Below are 8816 nucleotides of genomic sequence, written 5' to 3'. Positions count from 1 at the left end.
GTTGGGAAGATTTCTCTCTGCAGATACGTGTGTGTAAAAATGCACATTGTGGACTTGCCTTCTCTAGCATGAATTCACCAAAGTCACCTAAGTAATGAGCTACAGAGAGACCATTCGAGACCTTTTCTGGTTTCTTTATGCTTTGTAGAAATTCCCATATCATTGGGCACTCATTTCTAAATCCAGGAGAAATTAGTTGTATTTGTAGAAATAAAGAGTAGGGGAGCCTGGGTGGCTCAGTTGGAAGCGTGTCTGCCTTCGGCTCAGGTCATGATCCCAGGGTCCCGGGACCGAGCCCTGCAGCGGGCTCCTTGCTTATCTCCTTGCTCTGCCCGCCGCTCCCCCTGCTTGTGCATGTGCGTGCTCTCTCTGACAAATAAATAAATAACATCTTGAAAAAAAAAGAGTAAAGGGAAAAGGTAGAGAAAGATCAGGTACAGGCTTAGTTCATGTACTACCATTTATTTTCCCGAGACTCTGAAAAGAGAAATGAAGTTCTGCATTTACCAAGGTTATTAGGTTTTCTGATTTCAGAACAAGATAAACTGGGTTTTTCCTTCCCAACTGTAAGCTAGAATTTAAATTGAGGCCAACCTCATCTTCTTGGACTTAGGAAGTATTTTCCGGGCAGGGTATTTTAAAGCACAACTTCCCTTGTAACTGATCAGCATATACAAAAATGTTTGAACAAATGCCTTCTTCATTCCATGGCAAATAAGGTGCTGATAAGATACAGGAATAAAAATATAACCACCTGCTCTGTAAGGAGTTCCAGAGGAGTTCCAGAGGAAAGAGAAAGGTGTCCCTGCACCCGCAGCCCGAGGTCCTTCCTGGTCCAAATGACCTAAGTCACCAAAAGAAAAGTTGGTGAGTCCCATTCAGTGTATTCATAAAGTTCATGGCTTTTTAACAGGAGGTTGCAGCCAAACTGGGCAATTCTCCTTGGCTTGGGTGGGCATTGTTCATGGACTCTTTGGCCAAAGTAAAGCCAATGAATTGCTTGAATGTTCTTTGAAGAGTGCTGGGCAGGCCACAGCCTCAAGGAGATTTACCCAAGTCCTAGACATCACTTCTGAAACAAAGGAGGAGGGATGTAATATCTCAATTGTGTACACCTAGCATGATTGGGCTGGAAGACAGCTGAAGTCGAGGCCGTTTTCCAGAAGCCAACATTCTGCATTCACGGTTTCCCTGGTCCTCCTTCGCCTACCTTCTCAGTAATAGATTCAGCAGCGACGGGGTTGACCTAAAGAATTTCCTGAGAGCAAGGCCTTATTATTGTATTTGGTTACACCTACTCCCTTCAGACCCAAGGTCGGGATGTATGTACAGCTTTAACATGAAATGATCTCTACGAAGAATTTCATTTTCCCAGGATCTTTGAATGAAATGAATACCTACCCACTATTGTTTTCTCCCAGGGCTGACCTGGAGGGAGAACAGAGGCACTATAGATGGTGTGCTTTTCCTTTGGGGGAGAGATCGTGCAGATAAGAGCAAGGGATCTTCAACAGGCAGGGAGGGACCGTACTTCAGAGCAGGAATGTGAGTAGGGTCAATGAATTCTTCCAACTCTTGATACCCCAAAGTCTCAGGTTGAGGGTTTGTGGTAGGAGTCTGTGTGTACACCCATGGATAGAATTGGACAAGCTAGCCCTCTCAGCTTGGGGTCGTGAACAAATTCGATCAAGAGAGTCTTTTTGTTTGCCTCTTTCCTTGACAAAGCTCGTTCATCAGCACGGGGCTGGCATTCTGGGGTGCCCACTCCTCCCTCCAGCCTGACACCGCCAATAATCAGTTCCCTGGGTAGAGTTAGTCTACCAGGAGCAAAGCTCCTTAAACATTGTCAGCCGGCCCACACTGCACCATTTTATTGACAAGATTATCGTCAAAAACAATACGCGGAAGATCAGCAGAATTTAGACCATAGGAATTAGAGGGCGCCCAGCTGGCTCAGTCAGTAGAGCACGCTACTCTTGATCTTGGGGTGGGGAGTTCAAGCCCAACATGGGGTGTAAGGCTTACTTGGAAAATTTATCCAAGTTACAAAAAAGGTACTTACTGGATCAGAAAATCTACAGAGGGGAGTTCACAGTTTTGTAAGGGAGGAGGGAATTACAAGTCAGTATCAGAAACCTCCTCTAAGCTATTCTAGGTTGTTGTTTGTAGTTTTGTTTATATATGTTTGTTGCAAAATATAATCCATGCCATAGGTTCAGTCATGCCCAGTGCCCCCCCATTATCTTCGTGACACCCTGTATTTATAACCTCCTCCAGGCGTTGTCATAGAAACAGCCCCACCATGGCCCTTCCTGGCTCCCATCATCAGGCGAGTCTCCTTGACTGGAGCCGCTCGCTCGCAGGTCTCCTCTTTAACCTTTTCAAGCCCAGTAGTGTGTGGGCTCTGCATTCTTTTCCAAATACGCAAAAGCCACCTGTTTGAGAATGTGGTCCAGAATCTTGCTGGGGCTCAGTGTCAAGTTCACTGCTCTACACTTGCTGGAATCCACCCATATGTGCATCTATATTTAGTTGCCGCCATCAATATTTTCCATCTCTTACATGTTTCGCCAACTTTTGTGTGGGCTGTTGCTTTGACCTTGCAGTGAGGTTCTAAGCTTGCAAGGGGACCCAAAATAAATAATTCAAAGAGCCCCTGTTCCCTACAGTCAGCAACCTCTCCAACCTATTTCATTTCAGCTGTGGGTGGGACCCGAGCCGGGCATGCTAGGGAGAGAAACCGCTCCTCTCCCAAATGTCTGGTGGGCAGCAAGGTAGCCAGTGGCTTGTGGGTGGCTGGGGGTCTTACACCTGCACCTTGGGCTCTTGCCCCTTGGCAGAACCGCTCCTCTGCAGAGACACAGCGGGTTCCATTCTCACGAGGTGGGGTGCAGGCTCTGGGATAGGGACTGGTCACAGATGCCAGGGCCACAGCCTTCTAGAAGAGCCCCACCCTTTAGGTGCTTGAGTGGGACACATTGGTGATAGGGGCTATTCCTGGGAGATCGAGAAGAGGGAGGAAATGACACTGTGTGGATATCTCTTGTTCGATAATTTCCTCCGTAACATCTGCTTAAAGTGAATATCAAGGGCAGATGAGCAGGGAGAGAGGATGTTACAAGAAGTGAGCTTTCGGGGGCAGGGGAGCGTGGCGAGAAGGGCCTGCGGGTAACCCTGTGACAATGGCATTCTTGGCTGATTTGCGGAACTCTGTATAGGGACGGTCACGTGTTAGTGTCTGGTGCATTGATCCCTTATTGAGGCAGTGGAGCCGGAGAGCGTGTGGTGCAGGCAGCCCTGGCTTGTAAACCGCAGGAGGCCACGGCCCAGGTCTGTCTTATTCTCATTTGGAGTCCCAGTGCCTAGAACCACGCCTGACACACAGCAGGAGCCCAAAAAGTATTTGTTTAATCTACGAAAATAACTAGGATAATGTTGCTTGAAGAACAAAGCAATAACAAGACAATAAACTCGTTGATCCCCTTTGAAGACATGAGGTAACTAACTCATTTGGGAAGTGGTGCATGAAAAGAAAGAATCGAGCCTTTATCTTCCCTCCCTACATAAACCCTACCCCAGAGGGGAACAAAAAACATTATGAGGTGAAGATTCATTTTATAGAAAGCATTCCAGCTAATAAATGGAAGAGAGAGCGACAGGGTTGGGACATCAACCGTTTGTACCACTAACCAATCAGCAGGTCTAGGCATTGATTACCAATTGCATTAGCATCCCAGGAAGGGTGACAAGCAGACAGTGTGTGCTTCCTGATGACCCGCGTGACACCACCTCTGAAGGAGCTCGGCCCAAATAATCGAACCTGAACCTGATTGACCTTCTCATTTAACTTCCAGTTGACAAGAAATCCAGGAACAAAAGAATACGTTGCGGTTGCTAAAACCCAACCTGGGGGAAATTGGACAAGACAAACACATGAGGAAAAAGGCGAGAAAGAGGAAACGGGGGCCTTACCAATTTTAAAAGTCTTAAGAAACGTATTGACTAGTTGCAGTGAATGAATTTGAGTTCGATCCCGCTTTGAACAGGTAAATTATTTTAAAATGTAAAACAACAACAACAACAACAAAGAAGTATTTGCTGATGAGTGAGCGGTGGGAAGGTGAAGGGGAGAGCTGTGGCTTGACGTGCTCGGGGACTGGCCCAAGCCACAGGGCAGCCGGACTAATTTTAGTTCCCACCTGCTGGTGGAAACAGGGCTCCGAATATTCTGCCAGGCTTGATTGGAATTAGTATCTGCTCCATTTCAAAGCTGCAAAAAAACTGGATGGGAATCTTCAAGCGAGCAGAGACCACATCTGTCTTCCTTGCTGCTATCTTCCCAGTGTCTAGGAAACAAACATGAGGCGCATAGTAAGTGCCCTAAAATATTTGCAGAACCGGGGGAGCTGGATTCTCGCCCTGCCCATACCACGGAATTTGCTGTGAGATAAGCAGATAGTCGACTGCTCCTTCTCTGGGCTTCCTTTCTTCACACAAGCAACGAAGGGACTGGTCCTGAAGCCAGCAAAAACTCCTTCCAGTTCACATAGTCAGTGGTTAGAGAAGAAGCACTTCATTTCCCAGACATCTGACCAAGCTTAATCCTGGATCGATCCATGGGAACTATTTAAGTGACATGAACACCATGACGCTTCCCGCTTTACACCATTAAACGTCCTCCTAGACCGCAGGAGAAAGACAACTGCCTTTGTTCAATCATCGTGCACTGATGGGACTCAGGTTTTCTTGTGAATTTCAAGTTTGCTTTCTGTTAACAGGAAAGGGACCACATGGACCCGGAGGCATGTCAGTTTGTTTCCCCCCAGGGAGCCAGCTGAGTGACTATGGAGCTCCCACCTGCCAGGGAAGTGTAAGCTGGCTGGAGCTCATTAAACCAAGGGGCAAACCTTCAGAATTTCCAGAACTGCTCGACAGCTGAGTGAGTGAGTTCTGGCCCAGGGAGCATGCTCACGGGGGTTTCCTTAGCTGAGCCTCAAGGTAGGTCTGATTCTGCACCCAGAAGCAGCTCCCAGGGTCTCAGATCAGAGAAACTCCCAAGGAAGAGGGAGAATCACAAAGCCCTGTGCCGTAGGCAGGGCAAGCGGTCCTGGTTTTCCCATTTTTGGAAAAAACAGCAGCCTCCCCCGCCCCCGCCCCCTCCCAGCTCCTGTTTATTCATGGCCTGGGAATGGGAGGAGGGCACAGAGATCTCAGCAGACCCCTTGAGGGAACAAAGGACCCCCTTTGGGGATGGTGGTTTAACTGCAGCCCACCTAGAGGCTTATTTCAAGGCCAGTCATCAGGTCACCCAGAAAAAAAACGTTTGTAACTTCCACAGGTTCTGTTTGAGAATGTGTTGTGGGATCGATCCCCCTACACCAGGCTTAGGGAGGCCGCAANGAGAATGTGTTGTGGGATCGATCCCCCTACACCAGGCTTAGCCCGACAAGTGGCCCAGAGCTGGACACTGGTGGCATCTTTGAGAGTCAAGGGCAGATTGGATCGATAGTCCAAAAGGGAATATTCAAATGGAAAGAAGTGTCAACATAAAGCGGCCAAGTTCACTGGGAAGCTCATACAGGGTTAGGGGAGAGAAAATGTGAAATTAGCCCAGCAAGTGATCGGTCCTGCCTTACCCCACTAATTGGAGTGGGACTTTCGTAAGGGTGACCTTCCAGTTTGCTGACGGGGCGTCACGTGATTGTCTGAATTGTGCTGGTTCCAAATTGATTTCTTACTCCGTTTGTTTATTTATCATTTGGTTTCGACCCTGTCTGCTTCCCCCAAAGGATTGGAGGCGGCTTTCTTCCCTAGCTAATTTTCAAAGCAGAACCATTTTGCAAGACCTTTTCACACCGCTGGCAGCAGCAGGAGCCGGGCCCCAGTTCTGGTTACTGAACTAGTCAACACAAGGAGTATTTATGGGGCTACAAAAGAGAGAGAAAGGCTGTCTCTGTCCTTTCTACTTGGCCCAATCTACTCCTGGGGCCTCGGGAACTTTAAGGGGTGGGGAGCAAAGGTGAGAACCTCAGAACAAAAGGGGACATGTGGCAATTAGGAACTCAGGAGTCTCCTATAGAAACTGAAAGATGGAGGGGCCTTTTTAGAGATCACCACCTGTGTTTCCCAAATCGAGGTCAGCCGACCCGCCAGGACTCCAAGACTGTGTGCTGGGGTGGGGTGGGGCTTGAAACCCCAGGAGAAACTTTATGTCTTCTTTCCTTAAATATATTGATTGGTGAGTGGAGGCAGGGGGAGGACTCTTTTTTTTTTCTTTTAGACCTGTCGTTTTTACATTAAAACAAGCACATACGCATTTTAAAGCTGAAAAGAAGAGATTTCAAAGAAACCCCCTGCTTTTAGCAGACTGTTTCGTATTATGCTCAGAGCCTGCCTCCCTCCCACCCCCTTCAGGGGCACTTGTATAAGCTTTTGGTGATATTTCAATGGGAAAATTTAAGAAGCTTTAAGACGATTGTGCAACCCAGTGCCGTCCAATAGAAATACAATGTGTGCCACATGCACAATTTACATTTTCTGGGAGCCAGATTAAAAAGAAAAAAAAAAAGCCAGGTGAACTGAATTTTAGAAATATATTGGCTTTAACATGATATAACCAAAATATTATCATTTCAACACATAATCGGTATTTTAAAACTCACTAATGAGATCGTTTACATTCTTTTTCTCATACTAAGTGTCTGACATCCAGTGTGTATTTTCCACTTTCCGCACAGCCCAGTGCAGGCTAGCCACGTTTCCAGCGCTCCACGGCCACACGGGGCCAGTGGCAGCTCCCCTGGACAGGGCTGGCCTCGCCTGTTCATTTTACAGAGGAGGACATAAGGCCCTGAGGTTCCAGTTTCCCATCTACCTTCCTAAACTTTCCCTACAAACCTTTGAATTCTTCCGCAGCCCTTTTCTCTTCCCTTACGGTGTGACTGTTCTCTTACTTTGAGAAGCAGGCAAGCAGGCACGTGCTGCATAGACCGTATTGGCTCATATGCTTTGCCTTTTACTTTCCACACTCCGTACAGCACCACCTTTCCGGCCCCACACAAACCAGAATGCTCTACGCTGTGGCGTGGTGTCACGGGGGCAGCCTTCTAGGCTTCCTGACCAGACATTCCCAGCCCTGGTCAGACAGGAATGGGTGCCCATGGGTTCACGTGTGAAGCCCACTCCCCCACCCCCACTGACTACACACACACACACACACACACACACACGCACGCGCATGCTCATGCATTTTAAAAAGAGGCCTTCTGGAAATCAGAGCCTCATCCCAGCCTTGGATTGCAGGAACCCTTCCACACTAGGACTGCAGCGGTGGGAAGTGGCCTTTAAAGATGCAGTCTGTAAATTCTATGACACTTGTCTGCATGTCATTGTTAAAATAAATGGGAAAATACAGTGAATATAAGGGAGAAAAGGAAACACACCCACAATCCTTCTCCCCAAACATAATCACAGCTCATAGTATTTCCTTCCTGCAGGAGGTCTTTGGACGGACCTCATACACTTCCAAGGAAGGCCCAGCTGTGACCGGGACCGCAGTGGCCGGCCGGCTCCCTTGGGACATTTCACACAGCCTTGGCTGCTGGCCAGGGCTTCCTAAGGAAGTGTAACTCTCCCAGCCCCTTCCCACAGGACTCTCCACCTTCAGCTCATGAAATCGAATTGAGACACTCCCACTGCCTCCTGGCGAGCTCCAGTGCCTGCCGGGCCGGCAGGTCCTCTGTGGGGCCTGGAGCCCTTTGCCCTTGTGCCCGGGGAGCTGAGCCGCTGAAGCAGGAAGGGCTTTGGTGGGGGCGCGCATTGTCCGCCTCCTCCAGGCAGCGGTGGCCCACAGAGGTTCCTTGACCTCAGTGGCCCCAGGCTGACCCCCTGCCAGAGGAGAGGAGCCCGACTGCCAAGAATGCAGTGGAATCCCGCTGAGGCTGGAGCCGTGGCCCGAGAAAATGTGCGGAATGCCATTTGTTAAGACACACTGGCCTTTGCACAGAAAAGCTCTTTGGGCTTCAACAAAGGTAGGACGCATTGTTTCAGGACTAAGGGTCTGATCCAAGTTCACTTCGGTCTGTCTCAAAAGGAGGACAGCAGCTCATTAAAAACAGAGCAAAGTAGCCGAGCTGCAGAGATGACTTGAACTTGACAAAGTTCCCACCCTGTCTCCGTTTGGAGCCTGATGTCAAATCTCCTGTTAAAAACAACAACCAAAAAAACCCTTGGGCTGTTCACAAAAGGGGGTATTCTTTTAAGGATCAGTCCACTGATACACAGTGTTAAGGAAAAGATTTCGAAATTACTATTATTTAGAAAATTATTATTATTATTATTAGAAATGATCAGTATTATTCATTTGCATTAACTTGGTGATGGGGGAGGGTGTGTGTTGGGGAGAGGTACCTGGTGGAATAAAATCATACCTAGCCTGGAACTGCCTAACATTGGCCTAATACTTTCCAGTTGACAAACATTGTTCAATAAAATCGCTTTTTCATATATTTAAATAAAGCGCAACCCTGGGAATAAGCAGAGAGGGATGGGCTATTATTTTGGTGAAATAGGAAACTGAGGCCACTAGGAGGTAAAGGACAGGCCCATGCTGACCAGGCTTCGAGTGTAAAAGATACTGTTAATAACACACTCGTCATCATCACCATCCTGTCAATAACAGCTGGCCCATGTAGTGCCTCCTTCGCGCCAGATAGTGCTTTTTTAAAAACATTTTTTAGTTTAAATTCAATTAATTACCATACAATGTATTATTGATTTCAGAGGTAGATAGAGGTCAGGGACTCATCAATCTTACA

This window comes from Ailuropoda melanoleuca, chromosome X, assembly GCF_002007445.2.
Source record: "Ailuropoda melanoleuca isolate Jingjing chromosome X, ASM200744v2, whole genome shotgun sequence".
NCBI lineage: Eukaryota > Metazoa > Chordata > Mammalia > Carnivora > Ursidae > Ailuropoda > Ailuropoda melanoleuca.
Note: the sequence above shows the minus strand (reverse complement) of the source record.